The following is a 25,050-nucleotide window of genomic DNA, read 5'->3' on the forward strand; positions in this document are numbered from 1 at the left end:
CTGCTGTTAAATATTGTGAAATACAGAATAGTACTATGTAATATAGTTATAGTACGGTAAGAGAATATTAGGACATCAAAACATTATGGTATTATATTTAAGTCAATGTAATAAGAAGCATTTAGGAGGAAAGTATTCTGACTTATCTCTAGTTGCTATATGATCTCAACAAGGTCATGCAACATAAACAAGGTATGTTATTTCAAAAGATTTTAGACTTGACATTTAATTGATTTTGCTGACAGATTGTAAAACTTTTATATGAAAGAAATTACAATTCTTCCAAATTATACTGATTTCCTCAAGAAAAAAATATAAAACATAAAGTTTAATGTAAATCAATATGTTAGACTTGGAATTTTAGGCGGGGAAATCCCATGATTAGGATAATTAGAAATGTTACTGAAAATAAAAAGTCTATACTACTCTTTTACAGACACATGGTTTGTCCTGTGTTAATTCTTCTGGTCACATTTGGCAAAAGATGTAACAGAGCTAGAAAAAAAGGCAAGCGACCAATCAAAAGAATTAAGGTTTCAAATACTTCTTTCTGGAAAACAAATTTAGGATGTTTGAGACCATGCCTTTGGGGAGGGGGGGAGATAACCAAATGGAGACATAATAGAGAAGTATAAAATCATATATGGGGTAGAGAATGTAAAAAGAGAAAAAAAATTAATTTTCAAAAGACTAGAAATAGGCTACCTAACACAATTGATTGTAAGGAGATTTAGAAAAGAAAAAGCATGTATTTACAGTGTATATACTAATCTGCTGCAAACATTATCGCAAAGTGTAATGAAAATCATTGGTTTTAAAAAGAGAACTGGTTAAAACCATAAAGATTTACAGAACTCAGCCTCAATCTTATCTTACATTTCTAAGTATTAATTGCAATGGAACAGTAGTGGGGAAAAGTATGTCTCCATCTCTTCCTTTTGAGCATACAAGAAGCACATGACTGGCCACTGTGAAACAAAGTGCTGGACTTAAAATAGGTCTTGGCTGCATCTAATGCAACTATTCTTATGTTCTTCATTCATAACACAGTCATATTCAAGAACACAAATAAAAACTCAGGCACTGAAAAATTATTCAATGAGAAAATATTATGAAAATGTTGTATCTTTTGTAATATTTTCCTTCTGTTAACCCTTATGTTTTAGAATTTAAGATGTGTTTCTAAAATCTGCCTATTCCTTAATTGAAAAAAAAAAGCTAAACAAAATACTAACTACTGCAGAACCAAATATGAGCATCAGCAAAAAAAAAAAATTGGAGGAATTTTTGCAATATTCAAGAGACCAGGATTTTTGATGCTAGAAAGAAGACTCAGCTTGCTTCTGAAGTACAAGGTTGACTGTGATTCTATTACCTGAATATATCAAAAACAATAGAAGAGAAAAAATGAAGAGCTATATAAGAGGATTCATAGAACAGATGCTACATGTATCTGTGTTACGAAAGACCATAGCCTTTTCTTTACCCTTCAGAATTTACTAGTTTGTGCAAATCTGTATAACTGAAATCTTAGCAATTTATCACGACTTCAAACTAACAAAATGTTCTAAAACAACAGATTCCTTCATTGTTGAATATAGCATACTTACAGCTATCTCTAAAAGATTCTATGATTACAAAGCTACATTTGTCATATATAAATAATATGACTGGCCTTCAAAACATTTTACAGCAGAAAGGAGACAAATTATTTCCACAACTACTACAAAGCCTTTAGCTTGATACAACATCCTCAACAATGGTAACCTTCTGGACTTGGAGGGGTGAGCATTATCTTAAGAGTTGTATTCTTCCTATCTGAGGATTCATTTTCATTTGAGAAAAGAGATGCTGGGTTCACAGGAATTTTAATATTGGATGCTACAAGAATTGGCACTTTTTCTGCTGTACAAATACATGAAGCTGCTTGGAGAGGTCCATCAGCATGAGGTGAAAGATACTCAATTATATATTTTCAACTTAAGCCAAACAGTGATGCAACAGAAGCCCTAATCTGTTGTTTAGGGACTATGAGAACCTGAGTGTTGAAAAATATATTCTGGCTAAAACCTAGTAAAATGGACTGGGCTAGAAATACTTTCTTTCGCTGCGGGAGAATCCAAGCATGGGTTAACTTCTGTTTATCTATAACCATTAAGATGCTGAACCAGAGCAGAAAGCCCCAGGTTCCAAACCTTGGAAGTTCATTGTGTGACCCTCGGGCAGTGACTACACGATAGAATTGCTCTTGTAGTGATAAATAGACTGCTGCACAAAAGGTGACATATATTGTAATTTTTGGAGTGTAAGAAAAATGTAGGGGGGGGGGGACTAAAAGTGAAAATTTGGATGCATCTTATAGACCAAATACAGGCATTCTTGGCCTTCTGAACCCTCCATGCGTTTTTGCCCTCCCTGGCCTCCAGAAGCACTCCAATGGGTCTTTCTGAGCTCCCAAACCCTCTGTGAGTGGTGTTTTTGCCCTCCCAGGCCCCTAGAAGCACTCTGCAGTGCTCCACACATTCCATTTTTTCCAAAATGGGCCCGTTTTTGGGCTCCCAAGCCCTCTGCACATCACATTTTCGTCCTCCCCAGCCCTCAGAAGCACTCTGCAGGACAAAAACTGGCCATGTGGAGCACTGCAGAGGGTTTCTGGAGGCCAGGCAGGGCAAAAACGCGATGCATCGAGGATGTGAGAGCCCAAAAACAGGATGTGGGGAGCACTGCAGGGTACTTCTGGGGACTGGGGAGAGCAAAAACATGAGGTGCAGAGGCCAGAAACTATTTTTTTCTTGATTTCCTCCTGTAAATTTAGATGCGTCTTATAGTCTGGTGCACTTTATAGTCTGAAAAATACGGTAAATCTAATAAAAATATATTAAACATAGAATTAACATAACATAATACTTTTCCATTTTTTTCTAAAGCCCTTAAACATTTAAATTCAGCCTTCACTATTTTGCCATTATCTAGTCCTTCACTACATAAAACCCTGGCACAGGACTTACATGGCCTAAACAACCCAAATATAAATGAGAAACATTAGCTGATGTATACTATACTGAAGTATGCTTTAATTCACTTAACAACTGACTTTACAGCAAATACTTTTTCCACATCCTCAGATTACAACAGCTGAAACTTAAATAGCTTGGACAAATCTTTAAAGTTTGGCATCCAGGCCACCAAAAAGATAAACTATTTTATTTTCAAACTATTAGACAAGCTTATTCTTATTGTAGCAGATCTTCTACATAACATGGCCCCAAAAATGCATCATTTATATGTGAACTGGGATCTAGGTTTTCAAAGCAATATTCACAATTATGAAAGTTCGTTACTTTTAAATAATCCAACTTTTCTCCATTCTGCTGTGCTTTATTTTAAAAACCATAAAGAACATTAATATTTTGAGTTGAAAGGCTGTTTTAAAAAATAGAAAAAACAGATTTAAACTGCAAGACCTCATATATTTTACTGCACATTACAATGGCATAATTTATACTCCTGTTATGAAAGACATTCAGTTGTGTTATAATTTCATTATTTAGCTTCTTTGAAATAGCATATGAAACTCTTCAGAATAGTACTGAAATTTATCTTCCTAATTCCACTGTCAAAAAGCAATTTTAAAGAAATTTGTGAAAGACCGTTGGCTTACCTGAACGGTCGTTCTCGGGGCACTGCGAAGAGAGCCCAAATGCTGGGTTAACACAGCCTATCTGCCCTTGGACTGAGTGATGATTTTCTTGACCACGCCTCCCTTTGCCTGCACATGCTCAATTCGAAAACGAAGGAACCGTCCTGTAATCAATTACAGTCAATACAGCCACATCGTTCAAATACAAACACCCGGGTGGGTTTGGGCTCTCTTCGCAGTGCCCCGAGAACGACCGTTCAGGTAAGCCAACGGTCTTTCTCCAGTGCACTGCTCAGAGAGCCCAAATGCTGGGACATGCCCAAGCTATTGAGTCCCAGGGTGGGGAAGCGCCGAAGCCTCTGGCATTTCAGCCACTCTTTGTAATACTCTTCTGCCAAAGGAGGCTTCGGCTGAGGCAAAGGTGTCAATCTTATAGTTTCTAATAAAGGCCGTGGGGGAAGCCCAGGTGGCCGCTCTACAAATGTCTAGGATAGAGGCCTGGGTTGCCCAGGCTGCAGACGTTGCAGCGCTCCTGGTGGAGTGAGCGGTGATTCCTCTCGGAGCCGTCTTGCCCTGGTGCTCATATGCCAGTTTGATGCAAGCACGTAGCCAACGTCCCACAGTGTGAGAGGAGACCTTGCGGCCCAGGGACGCGGGGAGGAAGGAGACAAAGAAGGCCTCTGACCGGCGGTAGTCCTTTGTTCTCTTTACATACGTGCGCACGGCCCGTCTCACGTCCAGCTTGTGCCACTCACGCTCCTTAGGGTGAGAAGGATGGGGACAGAAGTTGGGCAAAATAAGTTCTTGAGTCCTGTGAAACAGGGAGTTAATTTTCGGAGCAAATGACGGATCAAGTCTCAATATTACTCTGTCCGGGTGAACTACGCACAAATCCTCCCTGACAGAGAGCGCAGCAAGCTCGGCTACCCTGCGAGCGGATGTAATGGCCACCAGGAAAGCGGTTTTGATGGTGAGGTAGCGCAGACTGGTCTTTTTCAAAGGCTCAAATGGGGCTTTGGTCAGGGCCTTAAGCACAAATGGAAGATCCCATGACGGATACCGGTGAACAGTTGGAGGGCTGATGTTCGCTGCTCCCTTGAGAAAGCTCTTGATCTGGGGAAGCTGACTCAGCGAGCGAGAGGAGCCCTTTGCCAGGATGGTAGACAACGCTGCAACCTGGCGTCTGAGGGTGCTGACTGCAAGGCCCTTATCCAGACCCTCTTGCAAAAAGTCTAGGGTCTGGGGGATCGAGGCTGAGGAGGCCTCTATGTTCCTAGTCTTGCACCACCGTGAGAAGGCGGCCCAGGTGGCATCGTAGATTCTAGTCGTAGAGGGCTTCCTGGACGCTTGGATTGTTCGAATGACCTGGTCAGAGAATTTTTGCTTCCTCAGGAGCTCCCCTTCAAGTGCCAAACGGCTAGCTGCAGCCACTGGGGCTCCGGATGGGTGATGGCCCCCTGGCTGAGGGCAATCTTGTCCCGGGGGATTCTCCAAGGTCTTTGAACTGAGAGGCTGACCAGGTCTGCGTACCAGGGCCTTCTGGGCCAGAAGGGAGCCACCAGAATGAGGTCTGCCTTTTCGGTCAGGAGCTTGTTCACCACTTGAGGGATGAGCGGAAGTGGAGGGAAGGCATACAGAAGTCCCTGAGGCCACGCTGACCTCAGAGCATTTGTTCCCTCCGCCTGGGGCGAGTGGTAGCGACTGAAGAAGCGTGGGAGCTGTATGTTGTTGTGTGTGGCAAACAGGTCTACCTGTGGCTTGCCGAACCTCCTCACGATCTGCTGGAACAGGTCCGGGTGCAGGCGCCACTCCGAGTAGTCGATGCGTTGGCGGCTCAGCCAGTCTGCTTCCCGGTTGCTTACGCCGGAGATGTGATCTGCACTGAGAGAAACCAGATGACGTTCCGCCCACCTGCCCAGCGCTTCTGCCTCGAGCATGAGGGCCTTTGATCGAGTGCCCCCTTGCCGGTTTATGTGCGCTTTTGTCGCCACATTGTCTGTCATCAACAGTACATGAGCCCCTCTTACTAGAGATGCGAACTTTCTCAGCGCTAGGCGAGCTGCCCTCAGTTCCAGCCAATTGATGCTGTGGGCGGCCTCCCTCTGAGTCCATCGGCCTTGGGCTAGGTGGCCCTGACAGTGGGCGCCCCACCCCAGGAGGCTGGCATCCGTGGTGACAACTAGTCTCTCCGGCTCCTTGAACAGGCAGCCCTTCCTGACTGCCTTGGACCTCCACCATGCCAGAGACCGGATCACCTTTCGTGGGAGCCGAACCCGCCTGAGTGAGTTGCTGTTCCTGGCTCTCTGCACTGGCAGCAGAAACCACTGCAGCTCCCTGGCGTGAAGGCGAGCCCAGGGAACCACCCCCAGGCACGAGATCATTATCCCCAGGAGCTGGGACAGCTGAATGATGGGTACCGACCTGGCAAGGCTGCAGTGCTTCACTCTGCGTCTCAGGTTCGACAGCCGGTCTGGCGAAAGAAATACCTGGCAGGAGGTGGAGTTGATGACCGCACCCAGGTGCTGTATACAGGTGGATGGTCGGAACTGGCTCTTCTCCATGTTGACAGAGAAGCCATGGTACTGTAGGGTCTGCACAGTTAGAGAAACATCGCGGTGTGCCTGCTTGGTGGTGAGAGAGTGAATGATTATGTCGTCTAAATAACATTCCAGACGAACCGGATGGTTGCGGAGATGAGCCGCTAGCACTGCCAGAATTTTGGTGAATGTTCTGGGCGCAGATGATAGCCCGAAGGGAAGAGCCCTGTACTGGAAATGCTTCCCTTCCGCGTAGAACCTCAGGAACCGCCTGTGGGCCACATGGATGGGGACATGCAGGTAGGCCTCTTTGAGATCTATTGATGTCAATAGGTCCCCCTCCCTCACACAGCCCAGGATGGAGTGGAGTGACTGCATCTTGAACCTCTTGTAAGCCAGATGCCGATTTAGGCTCTTGAGGTCCAAGATGGCCCTCCACCCCCCTGAACTTTTGGGCACTAGGAAGAGGATCGAATAGAAGCCCCTCCCCTGCTGATCCCTGGGGACTGGCTCTATCGCCTCTATCTCTAGGAGATGGCAGATTTCTGCCCTCATGCGTTCCCTCTTTTCTGGGTTCCTGGGGGTAGGACAGCGGATAAACTTTCTTTGGGGAAAGGATAGGAAGTCCAGGAGAAGGCCCTTGCGAATGGTGTTGAGGACCCACTTGTCCGATGTTATCTCTTCCCACCTGTCGGCATACAGCCGTAGCCGACCCCCGATGGGGGGATCCCTGTGACCGTCACTTTCCCTTACGAAAGGGCCGGGATCCACCACTGTTGTTTCCTCCTCCTCGGAATGGTCTCCGAAAGGAAGACTGGGATTGGTTGGCACGAGCCCCGAAGGATCTGTCTTGGTGCCTATCCCCCCCTGCCTGAAAGGGCCTCTGATAGGAGGAAGGGTGAGAAGATTGCCCTGTTTCCTGGCTCCTGTAGGGTCTCTTACGAAAGGACCCCGCCCCTTTCCAGTCACCCCTTTTAAAGGTTGCCGGAAGGATCTTGCGTTTGTCCTTGGTTTCGGTGACAAACTTGTCCAGGGCCTCTCCAAACAGAAAGCCCCCTTTAAATGGGGCCGATGCCAGCTTCCATTTAGCCTTCATTTCGGCCTGCCAGTGCCTGAGCCATAGGAGGCGGCGGGAGGTGATATTGGAAGCTAGAGCTCTGGAAGAGAATTTTGCTGCTGTCAAGGTGGCATCCGCCGAATACTCGACAGCGGTAATAATCTTGGTTAGCTCATGGCGCCACCTAGATTTCCTGGGCGGGGGTCTGGACCTGAGTTGGCGCAGCCAGAATAGGGTGGCCCTAATAAAAAAGGAGGCAGAGGTGGATGCCTTGATGGCCCAGGCAGACGCCATGTGTGTTTTCTGACATGCCTTTTCTGACCTCTTATCTTCTGCCTTAAGTCCCTCTAGGAGCTCAGCTGGCAGGTTGGAATTGGAAGTCAGAGACACGACTGGGGCATCTACTTCTGGGAATTTGAGGATTTCCTCCATTTTATCTTCTACTGCATATAGAGTTCTATCCCCCCCACTGGGGTTGGTCAGGGTGCCTGGCTGTAGCCACTGGCGCTGTACCGCGTCCATAAATAGGTCTGGCACAGGAATAACCTCGGGGGTTTCTACTGTCTCTTTGAACAACCCATGCTTAAGATCCTTGGAAGTGGAAGCCTGAGAGGCCTCAGGTCTGGAAGTGGGGCCTAACTCTGTGGCCGTCATGGCTTTGTGCAAGATAGACTTGAATAATGACGGTTGAAACAGGCCAGAGAATTTTGGCTTGTCAGGGGTGGGGTTTTCGTCTTCAGAAAGGGCGAAAATCTCCCCTTCTTCCTGCTCAGAACTTGATAACCCAGAGTGAGAGGGGCTTGAAGATGGGGAGGAGGATACAGGCTCCTTAGAGGTGGAGGCCCTAGGTTTGTGTTTCTCCTTTGGGGCCTTGCCCTTGCTAGAGCCCTTGCGCTTAATGCCTTCAGCTATCCCTTGGGAGATGGCTAAGGCAATTACCTCCCTCATTTCATCCGAGAGAGCAGAACTTTTTCCCCTTTTTTTCTTTTGCTTACTGGGCCTGCGCTGGCTAGGCCTGCCTGAGCTGGATCCACCCCTCCCAAAGGGGGAATTCTGGACAGAATCTCGTTCCTCTCCGATGGAGGAGCTAGGGGAGTCGGGGTACCCCCAAGATGCTTCAGGAGATGGATCCCTGGATGCATAGTTATCCCCAGACAAGAATTCACTGTCCCCGGGGGATTGGGCCTCACGATCAGGGGAAGCTGACTCCCTGCTGCGACGGTCTGGGCTAGGTTCTGGCTGAAGGGGCCTTGAAACCTCCCTGGGATCCACTGTGGCTCTTGGAGAAGACCTTTCAAGTGAGCCTTTGTGCCCTTTGCCTTTATTTACAGAGGGATCCAGCTTGCAGCGCTTGCTGGAGGGCCCCACCTGATCCCCTAAGGCCTCCCTGCATTCCTCAGCCATTTCAGGTCCCCACGAGGCCTGGGAGATAGCTGGAGCTGGGATGGGCACGCGCTGGCCTTTGCAGTCCAAAAGCGCTGGCAGAATCTCCAGGAGGGAAGGGCCGCCTTGGGGTCGGATTTCCTTCCTCCCACCGCCCTCGGTTCCCCGAGACTTAGCTTATTTTCCGGAGGGAGAGGCTAGCTGGCTTCCCAGACTAGCCCCCAGCCTCCCCGCGGCGTTCTGCAGTCGTTGAGGGCTCGCTGAAGCTCCGTTGGCTGGCTGGGCTCTTCTTGCTGCCTTGTTCCTCGCACGCTCTGAGCTCTGCCGCTCTGCCCAGTGAGTCGGAGCGATCCAAAATGGCGGGGGGTGCGCACGCAGCCGCTTCCCGCTCTTTCCAGCCCTGAAGGTGTGCGAAGGCTCCAGCCGTCGCTGCTGTTGCCGGACAAAATGGAGCAGGCGAGGGAATCCTAGCAATCCGGCTCACCTGCTTTAGAGCCTTCTCAGAGCCTTGCTGGACTTTTCCTCCCCCTGGGACGCCCCTGTTCCAACAGGGAACTTGGTTTATCCCACTAACTGCTCCCTTGCTAGCCAGCCCCCGCTGTGCAAGCCTTTTCCACCCCCTGCAGTGCTTGCAATTAGCAACAGCAGGGAAAAATCCGGCAGCCCTTCTCTTAAAGCGACGGAAGCCTCACTGGAGGCAAATAGACAGACCTGATGTAGAAGCGTGATTTCCTCTATCTGAGAATTTAAACGTGGTCCAAATTGGGAAACTTTTTCCAGCCTTTCTGCTCTTAAGACTGGAGCTCTCCCAAAACAGCCCTAACTCGGGCGGACTGAGTTTTCGAATTGAGCATGTGCAGGCAAAGGGAGGCGTGGTCAAGAAAATCATCACTCAGTCCAAGGGCAGATAGGCTGTGTTAACCCAGCATTTGGGCTCTCTGAGCAGTGCACTGGAGAAAAATACATTTCATATTACACAAATTAATAACAATTACATTAAAAGACTCTTAAAACACCAAGAAGCTACTTTTTACATTAAAAAAAATAACATCAGCACCTTAGAAAGTAAAATAAGTTTCTCTTGTGTTGCAAAAATATTATATTATTTTTTCTCTAGATAAATGGAAATGAAATTCTAGAAAAGCAGTTTACAATGCTGTTTTCTATAAAAATATTTATGTACTTTAACAGATTAACAGAGTTGGAAGGAACCTTATAAGTCATCTAGTCCAACCCCTCGCTCAAGTAGGAGACCCTACACCATTTCTGACAAATGGCAATCCAATCTCTTCTTGAAAGTCTCAAGTGATGAAGCTCCCACAACTTCCAAAGGCAAGCTGTTCCATTGGTTGATTGTTGATGTGATTTCACTTATTTAAACTCGGATTCAGGAACCAAAAGTACTGACCAATACTTATGTATTACTCCAGTGTTTTTCAACCACTGTGCCGCGGCACACTAGTGTGCCGTGACATAGTGTAAGGTGTGCCGTGGAAAAATTACTTTATATATAGTCAATATAGGCACAGAGTTAAAAATTTTTAACATTTTCTAATGGTGGTGTGCCTCGTGATTTTTTTCATGAAAAAAGTGTGCCTTTGCACAAAAAAGGTTGAAAAACACTGTATTACTCATCAGCACAATGGAGAAGGAGCATTGGTCTTACCTGATATGCTCCTTCTCGGTGTGCTGAGAAAGAAACGAGGAATGGGTTGATCTTGTCTCCTGGATTCCCTCATCAGCACAATGGAGAAGGAGTGTTGGTCCTACCTGACACGTTGCTTCTTGTAGGGAAGGGAAGAGGATCCAGGAATGGATGTTGCTCTGCTCTTCTGCCTGGAGACTGAGCCTGTCATCTTTTTGGCAACGCCTCCTTAGGCGGGAAATCCTCTCAGTTTTGGCGAAGGCGTGACAATGCCGAGGCTTGTGACCTGTGAAAATATTAGCTCCTCCCAGACTGTGGACCAGATGGTCTCTTAGGGTGGGGCTGGATCCTCTTCCCTTCCCTACGAGAAGCAGTGTGTCAGGTAAGACCAACACTCCTTCTCCATAGAGGAAGAGAAGAGGATCCAGGAATGGGACTTACCAAAGCCCTCCAAGCTCACGAGTGGGTCGCAGTCTGGGCCAAAGTCCCTTGATCCACGTGGACCCACTGGAGGACCCTCCTGCCAAAGGCCGCCTTGGCCGAAGTGAAGGTATCAAATTTATAATTGCAGATGCAAATCTCCTCTATAGAAGCCTATGTCGCCCACGCAGTCATTGTGGCCACACTCTTTGTTGCGTGGGGCATGATACGTGTAGGCATGGGAAGATCTTGTGTCTCGTAGGCCCTGGCAATGGTCGCCCAAATCCATCACCCCACCATTGTCAGGAAGACCCTGCTACCCAAGGAGGAAGGCTGAAAGGAGACAAAAGTGACTCCGTCCTTCGGAAGGAGGCAGTCCACTTGATGTAAATACGCACAGCCCTCCTAATGTCTTAACGTTTTCCTGGGCATGAGTGGGCCCCGGGCAGAAATTTGGCAGCATCAACTCCTGGGCCCTGGAGAACCAGGAATTCATCTTGGGGACGAAGGAGGGATCCAAACACAATACCACTTTGTCTGGATGGACTATGCAGAGGTCATCCCTCACCAAAAGGGGCTCCAGCTCCAAAATCCTTCTGGCTGATATGATGGCAACCAAGAATGCCACCTTGCAAGAGAGGAAGCATAAGTAGACCAATCTCAGCGGTTTGAAGGGGCTCCAAGTGAGTACATTTAACACCTTTGACAGGTCCCTTCGATAGGTTGGGTACCTATGAACCACAGGAGGCTTTAAATTGGTTGCGCCTTTAGAAATCTGCGGACAGTAGGATGTTGTGAAAGCAAGCCCAGGGGTCCTGCTCTCTGATGCCATCTGGTGACCAGGAATGGAAATAATAGGGCTGCAAGAGGCTCGAGTCTTCCAACAGTCGTTCCAAAGGGTGGGAAAAAATGGATTTCTCCTGAGGGCAAATCCCCGGCCCTGTGCCTCTTGCTGCTTTTTTAGCCTTTGCAATATGCCACTCTAGGGCTTTTTGCCGCCTCTGGGCATATTTCTCAACCACCTTAGAGGCTTTCGTGCTCTTAGAAGGTTGAGCTTGGCTTCTGATTCTTGCTGCTGAGGCAGCAGACCCTTGGCTAGTAGAAGGGGCCCTGGAAGGAGAATCACGTCCCTTCCTGTCTTGTACCTGAGTACTTTGGATGCTGGACCCTGCGAGGCTGTCATGTCTCCACGCGGCAAAGCAGGCAGGTTCAAAATGAACAGCAGCTGATGCAGCTTTGAAATTGGTGCCAAACGTTCCACCACTGTCAGTGTGCCCGGACCAACCCAAGTAGACTGTAATCCTTTGTGCCAGAGCCCTTGGACACTTAAAGGGGTGAAGCCCCTCTCCGCTGTGTCGCAAGGTGGCAGGGGTCTGGCTATGAAGCCAGACAAGTGGCTAAACCAGCGGACCATTTAACTGTGCGATCACTAAAGAGTGATTTCTAGCGATCCTTTTTTTCCTTTCCTTTTAAAATCCAAGAATGATTGTTAGAGGAGCAAAATTTAATACGTCTTGACTGGCAAAAGACTAAGCTGAAACTGGGAGGATTTCCCGCCTAAGGAAGTGTTGCCGAAAAAATGATAGGCTCAGTCACCAGGCAAAAGAGCAGAGCAAAACCCATTCCTGGATCCTCTTCCCTTCCCCCTATGGAGAACAGAAGAAAATGTTTGAAGAATCAGGCATCTTGAAATAAGACAATACAAGAGATCTACTTTGTATTTTTAAAATTAATAATGCCAATATAATGGCTGTCCATTCAGAATAACTAAAGAACCAGAATCCCCTTTCTATGGAAATCTGTAACCACTGTCATTTCTATTGGCTAAAATCTTTTAAACATTTAGGAATAAATATTACATAGAAGTTCTCTTCATCTGTAGATGTAAATATATCTTATATCAGACCAAATTAGATATAAATTGTTTAAAATGTTACTCAGTGCAAGGGGAATAAATTTGTAAGTTATGGAATTTCATTGACATATATACTTAGAATGAAATACCTTTAAATAACTTTAAGCAAAATTTAGATTTCTAGCACCAATTAGGTGCAGATAATCCTCGACTTAACAACAGTTCATTTAGCGACCATCTGAAGTTACAATGGCACTAAAAATGATTTATGATCATTTTTCTCATGCATTTGACCACCCCAATGATTTGATATGTGATCAAAATTCAGACACTTGGCAACCAATGCCTATTTGTGATGGCTGCAGTGTTCATCTTTTGCAACCTTCTGACAAGCAAAGTCAATGAAGAAGTCAGATTCACTTAACAACCGTGTTACTAACTTCAGTGATTCACTTAACAGCTATTGCAAGGCCATAAAATGGGGCAAAATTCATTTAATAGATGTTTCACTTAAAAGCAGAAATGTTGGGCTCTATTGTGGTCATAAATCAAGGACTATTTATATGTAAGACCTAGGATACGCATCTAGCTTGTTTAAATCTAAATTATGGTTATCATAATATAGTTTTCTAACTTTTCTGACCTTCCACTTTATAATACAATGTATTTTGCTTTCAAGATAATTAATCAGGTTGAAACAAACCCACAGGAATAATTACAAAGTCGCTATGTGTCCCCTTTAACATCATAGCAGGGTCTTGGATCTACATTTAGCCACAACTGTACAATATTGGATTCCTACTGTACATAAAAAACTACAAGGTACATTTAGCAAATATTGGTACAGAAATGTAATTTTGACCTTTGCTCACAAGATAAACCTATTCCTTGGGACAGCCTCAATCTGAAAATAGCACTGGGGAGAATAAGGACAATTAGTCATATAAATCTGTATTATGAGCTTATTAATTATGTTTGCTAAACATATGATTTATTACAAGAGGATTTTGGATTATATAAAATTTCAAACCAGATCTTTATTACTAAATTTATACTTTGATTTCACAATTCAGCCTTAATGCAGTAGCAAAATTTAAAATTCTTCAATTACTATTAGCATGATTCTGAAGAACACTGTGATTATATGCATAGATAATACTCATCTCATGTCTACAATTGAACCTGGAATTTTTCAATAGACCACATGACCTGACTTGATTTTATGACCATTTTTTAATGCTTGTTAAGCGAGTCACTATGGTTATTAAGAGAATGACCATTATCAAAAATTATTACAAAAGCAAAAATCATCACAAAATCCATTCACATGACCTGGAACATTGCAATCAAGTCATAAATGAGTCAGTTGCCAAGAACTTGAAATGTGATCATGTGACTATGGAGGTGGGGCAGCAATCTTAACTTCCGAGTACATTGTAACTTTGGTCGTTAAGTGACCTATCATAAGTTGAAAATTACATGCATTGTTGTTATCATCTGACCCATCGCGACCCCATAGACAACGTTCCTCCAGGCCTCTGGAGTTCATTTAAGCTCACGCTTACTGCTTCAGTGATTCCATCCAGCCATCTCATTCTCTGTTGTCCCCTTTTTCCCAGTGAGTCCTTCCTTCTCATTAGGTGGCCAAAGTATTTTAAGTTTCATCTTCAGGATCTGGCCTTCTAAAGAGCAGTCAGGGTTGATCTCCTATAGGACTGACCGGTTTGATCACCTTGCAGTCCAAGGGACTCGCAGGAGTCTTCTCCAGCACCATAGTTCAAAGGCCTCAATTCTTTGGTGCGCAGCCTTTCATAGCCATACACTGCAACTGGAAAAACCATACCCTTGACTTTTGTTGGCAGGGTGATGTCTCTGCTTTTTAGTATGTTGTCTAGATTTGCCATAACTTTCCTCCCCAAGAATAAGCATCTTTTAATTTCTTGGCTGCAGTCCCCATCTGCAGTGATTTTGGAGCCCAGGAAAATAAAATCTGTCACTGCCTCCATTTCTTGCCCATCTATTTGTCAGGAATTGAAAGGGCCAAATGCCATGATCTGCATATCTGAGGTTGTTGACATTTCTCTCAGCAAACTTAATTCCGACTTTTGATTCATCTAGCCCTGTCTTTCTCATGTGCTCTCCATAGAAGTTAAATAGGCAGGGTGATAGTATACAGCCTTGCCGGACTCCTTTCCCAATTTTGAACCAATCAGTGGTTTTGTGTCCAATCAATGGTTTTGTGTCCAATCAGTGGTTTCGTGTCCAATCAGTGGTTTTGTGTCCAATCAGTGGTTTCGTGTCTCACTGTTGCTTCTTGACCTGCACATACAGGTGAAACTCGAAAAATTAAAATATCGTGCAAAAGTTCATTTATTTCAGTAATGCAACTTAAAAGGTGAAACTGATATATGAGTTAGACTCATTACACGCAGAGCAAGATAGTTTGAGCCATGATTTGTCATAATTGTGATGATTATGGCTTACAGCTCATGAAAACCCCAAATCCACAATCTCAAAAAATTAGAATATTGTGAAAAGGTGCAATATTCTAGGCTCAAAGTGTCCCACTCTAATCAGCTAATTAAGCCATAACACCTGCAAAGGATTCGAGCCTTTAAATGGTCTCTCAGTCTGGTTCAGTAGGAATCACAATCATGGGAAAGACTGCTGACCTGACAGTTGTGCAGAAAACCATCATTGACACCCTCCATAAGGGGGGAAAGCCTCAAAAGGTAATTGCAAAAGAAGTTGGATGTTCCCAAAGTGCTGTATCAAAGCACATTAATAGAAAGTTAGGTGGAAGGGGAAAGTGTGGAGGAAAAAGGTGCACAAGCAGCAGGGATGACCGCAGCTTGCAGAGGATTGTCAGGAAAAGGCCATTCAAAAGTGTTGGGGACATTCACAAGCAGTGGACTGAGGCTGGAGTCAATGCATCAAGAGCCACCACACACAGACGGATCCTGGACATGGGCTTCAAATGTCGTATTCCTCGTCAGTTCTGTGTTGCTGCAATGTCCATAAGAAAAAAATTGGCTACAGAAGTATAGTTGTTATCTTGTACCAATTATCTGGACATATCTCTAACAATCTTTGGACCATTGTATTTACTCCTATACTTAACAGCGTTGCACCCAGGTAAACCAGGGAGTGACCCAAACAATCTGAGAACATGTATGTTATTTTCCATTTTTAACGTCAATACCTTTTAATTATATCTTAATGTCAGGATTTTTTAACATAGTGTAAAAACTAATGTGTATTGCTGGTCTTTGACCATAATAAAGATTTACTTACTTACTCTTGTCAAGCCGCTCCTGAACAATAAACAACACCAAAAGCGTCTTACCTGGGCCAAAGAAAAACAGACCTGGTCTGTTGCTCAGTGGTCCAAAGTCCTCTTTTCTGATGAGAGCATCTTTTGTATCTCATTTGGAAACCAAGGACCCAGAGTATGTAAGAAGAATGGAGAGACACACGCTACAAGATGCTTGAAGTCCAGCGTGAAGTTTCCACAGTCTGTGTTGATTTGGGGAGCCATGTCATCTGCTGGTGTTGGTCCATTATGCTTCATTAAGTCCAGGGTCAATGTAGCCATCTACCAGGAGATTTTGGAGCACTTCATGCTTCCTTCCCAGACGAGCTTTATGGGGATGCTGACTTCATTTTCCAGCAGGTTTTGGCACCTGCCCACACTGCCAAAAGCACCAAAATCTGGTTCAATGACCATGGGATTACTGTGCTTGATTGGCCAGCAAACTCGCCTGACCTGAACCACATAGAGAATCTATGGGGCATTACCAAGAGAAAGATGAGAGACATGAGACCGAACAATACAGAAGAGCTGAAGGCCGCTATTGGAGCATCCTGGTCTTCCATAACACCTCAGCACTGCCACAGGCTGATAGCTTCCATGCCACGCCGCATTGAGGCAGTAATTGCTGCAAAAGGGGCCCAAACCAAGTACTGAGTACATATGTATGCTTATACTTTTCAGAGGTCCGATATTGTTCTATATACAATCCTTGTTTTATTTATTGCATGTAATATTCTAATTTTCTGAGATTGTGGATTTGGGGTTTTCATGAGCTGTAAGCCATAATCATCACAATTATGACAAATCACGGCTTGAACTATCTTGCTTTGCATGTAATGAGTCTATCTCATATATTAGTTTCACTTTACTGAAATAAATGAACTTTTGCACAATATTCTAATTTTTCAAGTTTCACCTGTAGGTTTCTCAAGAGACAAATAAGATGGTTTGGTACTCCCATCTCTTTAAGAACTTGTCACAATTTGTTGTGATCCAGACAATCAAAGGCTTTAGCATAGTCAATGAAGCAGTAGTAGATTTTTTCTGGAACTCCCTAGCTTTCTCCATGATCCAGCGTATGTTGGCAATTTGATCTCTTGTTCCTCTGTCTCTTCGAAATCCTGCCTTGTACTTCTCGATCCACATCCTGCTGGACCCTAGCTTGTAGGATTTTAAGCATAATTTTGCTAGCATGTGAAATGATGCAGTAGTTTGAACATTCTTGGGCATTGCCCTTCTTTGGAATTGGAATGTAAATTTTCCAATCCTGTGGCCACTGTTGAGTATAGCACTTTACTGCATAGTCTTTTAAGATTTTAAATAGCTCAGCTGGAATACTGTCACCTCCACTAGCTTTCCTGTTGCTCAGATTTTCTAAGGCCCATTTGACTTCACATTCTACGATGTCTGGTTCAAGGTCAGTGACCACCCCATCTTGGTTATCAGGGATGTTAAGCTCATTCTTGTATAGTTGCATGCTACATGCATTATTTGCAGGTAATTCATAATAAAGAGTTAGAATATACAAATTAAAAAATCTATGGCTAAATACCTTTAAATTATTAAGAAACAACTTTATGATCTAGAGAATAGTCTAATTCAACTATTTTGTCAATATTTTGACCATATCAGAAAATGTTTTAAAAGGGCTTGTTACTGATTTCATTATGCTAAAATGGTTGAGGAAGCACTTTCTCATAATATGGGCGTATCTTATTATTACCCCATTCTGGTTTGAATTTTGATTTGTTTGTTAATATGGTTTAAATATATGAAAGTATATTTAAATTATAAACTAAAAACTTTATCATATGAATAATTACTGTTTTATAAAGCAGAGTAAAAATGATTATTCTTCAATGTTGCAAAAACAATTTACAACCCCAGGTTTACATCCTGAATTTCTGATGTGCATTCATTTTATTTTTATGAGTTACTTATCTATCAATATAATACAAGACCAATCAATATTATTTTGTGTGGTCACAGTTTAATGATGTGTTAAAATACAATGACTCCTTGTAGGTAACTTGCTTTTGTTATTTTAAAGCCTCTTTTTTTCCTTTCTTTCTGTAAATTAAGATGATAAAACAGCAAAATTAGAGATTCTTAATAACTGTCTCCACACTAAAATATAATTTTCCTATCTATTTAAATTCCACTGAAGAAGAATGGAGATTATCAAATAGAACAAAATTAAGAAACCTGTTCAATTCCAGAACTGATGGATGTGGGGATTCTGTCCCAGATGGAAATGAGAAAGACAAGGATATTAAATCTGATATTATTGAGAAACTAACATAAAGAAAAATTTTATTAGAGCTAATGAGGCAGTCAAAAGTAAAAAGAAGAAATTCCGACATTGGTTTACAATCTGTAATATTATTAAATGGATTATCATTTAATTCAGCAACTGTCTCAATAATTATATGTAAAATTGGCTGACTTTTTAAATATCCCACTTCATTGCAAAATTTACTTATTAAAAACTAGATAAATAAAACTAGATAAATAAAAAAATCTGGTCTAATCAGGTTTAACACATTTAATAAACTTCCAATTTTGAACCTGCAAGGTTTTTTATCTTTTGATCATATAAATTTTATCTTTGAATTCCTCCGTTAGATAAAAAAAGGTAGAAGTACCTAAAAAATGGAAAGTAAGAAGAGATTCTACTATACATGTGCTTTACCATCATATTACTGAACATTTGGCAGATTTCCAAATTGCACTTTTAGAATCTAAAGATGTTTATATTTGGCAGTTTTAGACATTACTTTTTTCCAACAGCTTTTACTAATGTTATTTAATAGATCCAGTGACATAATTACTACATCATTTCTGCTTTTGATCTAAATCTTTGAAGATATCTGCAGCAATATAAAAGTTATGTAATTTTAAGTCACTAAGTATTTTACTCTTCAAAGGTGTTGGGGGTTTTTGCCCTTTGGCCTCAAATAAAAAATGAGAATACTTCCCTCCTTATTCTCATATTTCAAATATTTACTGAGACATCCTTAAAGAGACAGTGTTTACTTTCTTGAAAAATGTACTTATTTCTATAGGTGAAACATTACATTTTCTACCATGGTTTTAAGATTCCTATTTATAATAACGGTTTATATCACTTTTAGCCCAAAACATAGAAACACAGAAAACTGACAGCAGAAAAAGACCCAGTGGTCCCTTGAGTCGGCCTTTGAGTTTATTTTTTATAATTTTTGTCAGATGATGGACATGTGTGTTTATCCCAAGTATATTTAAACTCAGTTACTGATGATTGGGCCATTACCTCTGCTGGAAATTGGTTCCAAGTATCCACTACTCTTTCTGTGAAATATTTTCTAATATTAATTTTGAACTTCCATCTTGTCAGTTTGAAGTTATGTCTCTGAAGTTTACCCAATACTTTTTTAAAAACAATGGGTCATAGGATTCCAAAGATAAACATATTTAAGTATAATCAACTTTAATATGACAGCTAAGGATATTCATACATATTGTTACCTGAAATATATATACACTTGGCCCAAACATGTTAATATTACAGGTCAATGTTAAACTATAGATGTGTTCAGAACTGTATAAAAATATAGAAAAATGAAGATTTTTAGGCTGCTATATAAATTATACTTACATATAAATATTTTCTATATAGCTTTGTGAAGTCAAATTTCAACTTACTGGGCATGCATTCTTAGATCTCATAGATATACCATATTTGGGTGGTTCCAGGCGGCGGGCATCTTCACTTCCACTCAGATTTTGATAATGAGCTTTTTATCCAATTAAAACAAACCCTATCACCCTATGCGTATTTAACTGGAGGGGGTGGGGTGGGATAGGATTTTCATGGGGACAGAAGAGGGACTTGGCACTGAAGGCTCCACTCCACTCCTTCCTACCTATAACCGTAAGCACTGAAAGCCTGGCTTTCTTGCAGCAAGCATGATAGACACGCAGCACTTTAGTCCTGCTGGACACTACCATCTCATAAACACATTGCCAGGCTTCCCAGCTAGCCCCCTACACCTTTGCTGCTTCCCAAAGTGGCCCTGGGAAGCGCAGGGGTTGGGACTCGGTTGGCGAAGTGGGCACTGCGCAGGAGGCATAAGGCAGTTGCCGTGATCTCCACCGCCTGGAACGCCTTCGTTTCAGATCCGCTGCCTTATGCACGCCCAGTTGAAGATCCACCAGCCTCTTTCCTACATATTCATACGATAGGACAGCTTTATTATCATGACAGCTGTTGAACGGAAGGTGAACTGCCTCTGCTTCTGATTGTGATCCACCTGGATGGGGAAGAGAGCATGGAATGGGGGGGGATCCATCCCCCCAAATCCTGATTAAGCAGTCCTTTCAGGCCAGCTGTCACGGGAGCAATCCATGTGGTTCTCCTACCAGGAAACTTTGTAATGGGAAGAGGGGGGAGCAAGAACCTATCTGGCTGCGAAGTCCGCATTTGGCGACAAGGGCCAAAGCAGCTTTCCACACACCAGGTTTTTTATATCGGGAAGGAAAGCTTTTTCGGGTGGCACCGCCATGATTCCCTCCCTGATTGCAAAAACGGTGCGTGCAGAGGCGGTGGATCTGAAAAAAAGGCGTTCCAGGTGGCGGATCTCACCAGGAGGAAAGAGAAGGTGAGTCTGCAGTGCCCGCCGCATGCGCTGTTTTTGCAATCGGGGAGGGAATCATGGAGCTAATGGCCCTACATTTTTTTTAGTTCAGAAAGGATATCCCTTCATCATAGTTACTTTTCATACCATTCCTGTAAAAAGTATAATAAACTTTAATAAATTAAAGAAATTTAAATAAAATTCTCCAGATTTATAGTATTTTAAAGAAGTGAATAAACTTACTTTAAAGATACATTTCCTCTTTTTTAAAATGTAGCTTTGCTTAAATTTAGGGGGTTAGCTTTCTGAAAAATACTCTGATTTTTTTAGCACTGAAATATTACCAGCTGAAATATGAATATTTTAATGAGTAAAAAAGGAAGATTTGAACTATAAAAGCATGATCCGCGTATACTGTAGGTACTACTGAGATCTGCCAAAGCCTTTGTATACTAAATTATTAATATGTAGAAAAGTCTTCAACAGAAGTCTTTTAGATAGGGAAACTACATATGCAACTGATCATGTGCAGAACATCACACCACATATTTTTCAATGCAAATCTAACCTGCAAATCTAAAATCAGACAAAGCACCTAATCATGAAATTTTTCTTCAGAAATTTAGCAATAAACCAACTGACTATAAGAACTGTAAACAATGTAAGATTAGTTAACCAATACTTCAAACTGCAATCCTAGACTGAATTACTTGAAACTAAGTTCTATTTAACTACCTATAGGATTGTACTGTTAATTCTTTAAAACTCAAAAAATACAAGTGATATGCTTATCAACTAATGTACTCTGACAAATGCAACTGACAGAGAAGTAATTCAAAACACCAAAAGATATTCTTCTTTAATATGTTAAATTTTGATGTTTCCCAAAGTTTTTTAATCCCAATATTCAAATAATCTTACCTGCTTTACACTCAAAATTATCTCTATTGCATCAAATGTATTGTAGAGCATCCTAAGGAAGTCAGAAAACCTGAGAATCTGGAGAACATGTACTGTTTCCAACCTATATCTACAAGATTTGAGCCACCTAGAAAATTGTATATGAACCACATAGTACAAATGTCAAATGCATATACAATTCCCTTAATTGTACTAATTGTAAACATAGGTTTCCTAACAAAATGTAGCAATCTATATTTTATAAATCATAGTTATTAGATACTAAACTGCCTCAAATACTTCTTTAAAAAAGAAAAAAAACAGTAGGAATTTTAGAATATATTGTGAGGAATTCATCAAAAAATATCACAGAATCCTGGTCTAACAAGCTGCAGTGTGAATAAGTTCATACTCTTTACTCAATATGTGTAAATAGAAAAATAAAACAAAAAAGAGAGCCTCATATGCCAAAAAAACCATATGCCAAAATCATGTTGATTTTGTCGAGGACTACAGGTAGTCCTTGACTTAAAACAGTTCATTTAGTGACCATTCAAAGGTACAACAGCATTGAAAAAAGTGACTTATAACCGTATTTCAGTTACCACCTTTGCAGCATTAATGTGATGCGATCAAAAGTCAGATGTTTGGCAACTGACTCATACTTATGACCATTGCAGCGTTCTAGGGCCATGTGATCACTTTTTGCAATCTTCCTGAAAGCAAAATCAATGGGGAAGGCAAATTCACCTAACCAGATTACTAATTTATCAACTGCAGAGATTCACTTAACAATTGTGGCAAGAAAGGTCATAAAATGGGGCAAAACTCACTTAACAAATTCTCACTTAACAACATAAATTTTGGGCTCAATTGTGGTTGTAAGTCAAGGGTTATCTGTATTCAATATTCAACAGTTAAAAGTCAATATAAAAGAGGAATGCACAGAGAAAGGCATTTATGTTGTTTTTTTATTAAGGCAAACATCTTACTGATTAGATTTACAACCTGCAATATGCTTTAACATAATTTTTATATTTTATTAAACACTGTGCGATCCTAGCTATCATAGCTGGTTTCACAGACAATGGTTAAAACAAATCACAGAGTACCATGATATCTGAGCCAGTTAGTATAGTCAAGTTCCATTAAAAAGTGAGGCTATAAAAATATGTATCGGAACAATTGAAATAAAGTCATTTTATATTATCAGTAACTATATCTAAATACCCTATTGTAGGAGAAACAAATTTTTGATGTCCCAATATTACTTTAACATTTGGAAGGACACTGACACTGAGAGCCATATTACAAATGGGTACAAATGAGCAGTAGTTTTTAATTCAGCAACATTATATTAAGCAACACGCTTTTTATGTTGGACCACTTTTCACTAAGTTCTGATTTCTTTAACTTTGGTTTGTCAAATTAATGACAACTGACTAATTTCGGGCAACATACAAAGAAAAAGTATAGTTTATACATAACAGTGGGCCTTCTCTGCTTTGGCACCCAGGTTGTGGAATCTTCTCGCCTGGGAGTGACAATGGTCCCATATCTTCTGAGCTTCTGAAGATCTCTGAAAATGGTTATGCTAACAGATCTGGAATACCAGGGGACTGATAAAGTAGTGAGGTGGCTCCATTATAATTAACATCTCTTCATCTATTATTATTGCTTTAACTCTCTTCTTATATTTTTTAATTTTTTAATTATTTAATGATAAAGATTTTAGATATTGTTTTGTTGTACACTGGCCAGAGTTTCATTTGTGAAATAGGTGATTTTATAAATTACATAAATGAATAAATACACAAAACAAAAAACAAAGCAAGCTATATTATACATTATGTTTTAGCAGGAGTCTGTATTTCTTAACAAAAAAGCTTAACAATTTGAGTGTTCCATCACTATTAATCCAAAACGTTTAAAATACTAATCAATCTTTGTACAATACTAAACTATTCCTCAGGTATCTGACATTGCACTCAGGTATCACAATAAGCCAGAAAGATAATGAATTCTGATTATAGATTCCTCAAGATAAGACTTGGTGGAAAAAACATGTACAATTACTCAATCTACAGAAAAGCCTCAAAGAAAAATCTGTTTACAGCATAAAAATATCTAATAAAAGTATAAAGTATAGGAATACATTCAGACAAATTTTAAAATATAAGAACAGCCTATTTTCCACTATATAGTACCAAAGTTTTAAAAACTGGTGTTGTGATTTTTAATCAGAGTTTTTCAGTTTGACATTATGGGGAAACCTGTTTGTGGTTTAGCTATTGGGGGAAGGGGAAAGTTTGAGCAACTAGAGAAGAGATGACTGATTATATATTTATCTACAAATGCTTTGCCAAATATTTACAAACTAAAAAACAATTCATATTTAATATTACTTATATCTCACACTTCCTGGAAATTAAACAATAAAACGAAGACAGGGATACTACAAATTGCTGTTAAGAATACAGCATGGTCCTACAGGTACTTCAGAATTCTATAGTTTACATATACATGATACCATATGTATGTTTTGTAAAGGCAATGCACTTCTTCATTTGCAACAATAGTTTCTTCTCCCAAAAGAAAAGAAAAAAAATCTGCACAAAATTCAAGTAACCAGTTGTAGGATGTTTTGACACTCTTGAAAACTTTCCAAAAGTTTAGGAGGCAAAAACTGATACCAAGAACACTACATGACACATGCTAATTGTAATTTTTAAAGCCACCTTATTATTTAAAAAGTGGGAGAAGAGTGGATAAGGCTGGTATTAAAATACAATAATACATCTAGTCGTCCATAGAGCAACTACAATGTAGAGAGCAAATTTCTGTTATATACAGGGTATCAACCTTTACATACCTGCCACATAAGGAAAGGATTACATCATGTTTTAACCTGAGTGGATGCACTGAACAATCTGTCTCACCAAAACCTAACTCCTGTTCACTAAAATGTGACAAGTCTGATCACGTCCCTACATGCAGCAACAATGCAAACAAAGGATCGCTTTGCATTTTGCAGTAAGGAAGAAAATATATTAAATTTGCTCACTTAAGCTTATGAGCGAGGAGCTGCAGTGCTTATTGCAGAACCAATGCTTTCGAACCAAAACAAGACCTTCAACACCTCGTCCCGAATAAAAAAAACCGAAACCGAACAGCTAGAAGTTTCTCCTGCAAACATCGCTGGGCCGGAAAGAGATTTTCTTACAGCTGCCCGACGAAGTTCTTGAGGCAACAGGATCTAATAAGGGCCTTTTTCACCGGGAAAGCAGGCCCCGAAAGTAATAGTCCACCTACGAACCGACACTCTCACCCCCACACACTTATTAAGGAGGAGCGGATTCTGCACTGCCCGTTTCTTACCCCGAGTTTCAGGCATCAGGGGGAACTCGATGCTCCGACGCGGACCCCGAACGGCGCTCGCACCCCGGAGGCATAAAGGGCAAGGAGAGAGACAAGTAGGCCGAGCGCTGCCTCCGCCAGCGATGCAGAGGGGGAGGCTTGTGGCGGGAAACGCAGCTGCGGGGCCGGAGAAGGAGCTAAACCGGGACCCTAACAGCCGGGCTCCCTACGCTGCCTCCCGCGGCGGGGCCTCCCCCCTTGCTCCTCCAGGCGCCGAGGAAGGAAAGGCGGGAGGACGCAGACGGGCTGGGCCTCGAGGCTCCTGCG

The 25,050-nt window shown here is 41.9% G+C and overlaps 1 protein-coding gene across 7 annotated transcripts in view; it reads right to left on the bottom strand.

Annotated features, from left to right (window-relative positions):
* CNOT2 (CCR4-NOT transcription complex subunit 2) overlaps positions 1-25,050 on the bottom strand; it is a 78,947-nt gene that overhangs the window by 53,506 nt on the left and 391 nt on the right. The window contains exon 1 of one of the 7 annotated variants that reach the window (XM_087723444.1): positions 24,745-24,870. The exons of 5 other annotated variants lie outside the window; for them this stretch is intronic. The gene's annotated coding sequence lies outside the window, so the exon portion shown is untranslated. Of the gene's footprint in view, positions 1-24,744; positions 24,871-25,050 lie in introns of those variants that run through there. One more of the 7 variants, XM_087723445.1, reaches the window with a different exon arrangement.

The sequence above is a fragment of the Thamnophis sirtalis genome, unplaced genomic scaffold (genome assembly GCF_051295495.1).
Source record: "Thamnophis sirtalis isolate CommonGarterSnake01/CBP01778 unplaced genomic scaffold, rThaSir2_p1.2 scaffold_9, whole genome shotgun sequence".
In the NCBI taxonomy this organism is placed as follows: domain Eukaryota; kingdom Metazoa; phylum Chordata; class Lepidosauria; order Squamata; family Natricidae; genus Thamnophis; species Thamnophis sirtalis.